Source organism: Daktulosphaira vitifoliae, unplaced genomic scaffold, assembly GCF_025091365.1.
Source record: "Daktulosphaira vitifoliae isolate Bord-2020 unplaced genomic scaffold, ASM2509136v1 Scaffold_1472, whole genome shotgun sequence".
Taxonomy (NCBI): Eukaryota; Metazoa; Arthropoda; class Insecta; order Hemiptera; family Phylloxeridae; genus Daktulosphaira; species Daktulosphaira vitifoliae.
Window position 1 is genome coordinate 1 of NW_026101032.1, and position 2,000 is coordinate 2,000.

Genomic DNA, 2,000 nt, shown 5'->3' on the forward strand with positions numbered 1-2,000 from the left:
AATTTTTATTGATTAAAATATATTCCTTTTTTCATGAGACGTCATTTTTTGATCAATCGCCAAAATTAGTGGGAACTTATGCTATTTATAACTGAATTTATAAACTAAGCAATAAAAATTAGCTTATTTACAAGGGAAAAATTTGCAAAAATTAAATTATAAGAGGATCGAAATACAATACTTTTTTAGGGAAGCTTAATAGTAGTGTGGCAGGTTACTGAGTCAACTGCTTAACAAATATATATTTTAGCTAACAAAACCACATAGATTTAAAATAATTGTTACTTTAATGCAAATGACGTTTATACAACTTCAACCTTTTTATAAATACTGGAATTCGTTCTAAAAAGTACATTTAATATTGAGCGTTATATAACTTTTTCACAAAATAATTATGAATATGTTTATTTTTTGTGTAGATTATCTTATCTTGATATTATACTATTTAATTTAATTTGAATACACAAAAAGCTTGAACTCTCAGTTATTAAATATAATTTTCATTTAAATAGTGTTTCTATTGTATTGCTATACTTTAAGGAATATACTATAAAGATACAGCTAAAAATAAAGATAAAATTTTGGATCATCTTAATAAGTAATATGAAAATTCCTCTGTAGTGTCATTTAAATTAATTACATACAATAATTAATATTTTTATATAATTTTTGAATATGAGTATAAAATTTAAGAATATTTAATTAGTTATAGTTGTGCTTTTATTATTGAAAAGTTATTTGATATTTATTTATTTTTTAAAAGATAAGAAATATTTCTGAAAAAGATGGTGATGATATAAATGAGTCAATAAATCTATCATTATATGAAAACTGTGAGCAACTCTCATCTTTAGAAGATAATTCTGTCAATGTAAGCATATATTTTTTGTCTTGTATTATATTACACATTATTACACTTATATAACATACTTCTTGAATTGAAATTAAATAAAGTAATTTAATGATCTATTTTTAAATAAAATAAAATATTAAGATAATATTATGTATTATCTGTTAATTCAATTTTCTTTTTAAGAGAAATTTTGATTTATTGAAATTAATTGTGAATTAATGTTCTATAGTTTTTTTTTAATTATTATATTAAAGTATGGTAAATTACTTTATAATGTTTCTACATGTTTTAATTCATGTTTTATGGTTATCTTTAAACATATTTATTTTTAAGTTTATCAATTGATTATTTTTTATGCTATTTTAACTACAAATTTTAAGTTCATATATATAGGTTTTACAGAACACAGAAGGAACTATTTCAGAAGAAAAAATTGACAATTTGAGTGAGTCTGAAAATGTTTCTTCAACTAATGATGATAAACAATCACAATTACCTATCAAAAACAATTATCTTGTTAGTTATATAATTTCCAAAATTTTTACATAAAAATATATAGTAATGAATTATTTATTGATTTTGTAGAAGAATAAAAACAAAGTAGATGAGATAAGCAGAGAGACTCAGCGGCTAATTGCTGGTAATGGTCATGTAAGACTTCCATATCATAAACCTAAACAAAAATCATTGAGCGATTTTTTAGATAGGAAAAAACATCTTTTGGCTAACGCCTCAGTTACAGGATCACGAAAAAAACTTCAACGTGCATGGTCAGTATATTTATTTCTAAATTTGAAAATCAAATGTACATATTACTTTGAAATTCTAAATCCGTATTTTAACTCCCTATTAATTGAATTATGCCATGATTACCGTTAAATCTAAAAATTTAAAAATATAGTTTTAAAAATTTAATTTATGTAAAGTATAGTTATGAAGAAGAATGAAATGCTGGAGAAAGAATCCTGGATTTCGCAGTATCGAATGATCTTGCTGTGGTTAATACTTATTTTAGAAAGAGGGAAGAACATTATATAACTTGTAAGAGTAGAAGGAATACATACAAGAGTGTGGAAATTATAGAGGCATAAAGCTTATGAGTCATAGTATGAAAATTTGGGAAAAGGTAATAGATAAGAGAATAAGA

General features: G+C 22.8%; 1 long non-coding RNA gene across 1 annotated transcript; it reads left to right on the forward strand.

Moving 5' to 3' along the window:
• The first annotated feature begins 763 nt into the window (after positions 1 to 763).
• On the forward strand, positions 764 to 1,988 carry LOC126909823 (uncharacterized). Its single transcript, XR_007705120.1, has 3 exons — positions 764 to 871; positions 1,247 to 1,369; positions 1,439 to 1,988. It is a non-coding gene; the product is annotated as an uncharacterized LOC126909823 (long non-coding RNA).
• The last annotated feature ends 12 nt before the right edge of the window (positions 1,989 to 2,000 follow it).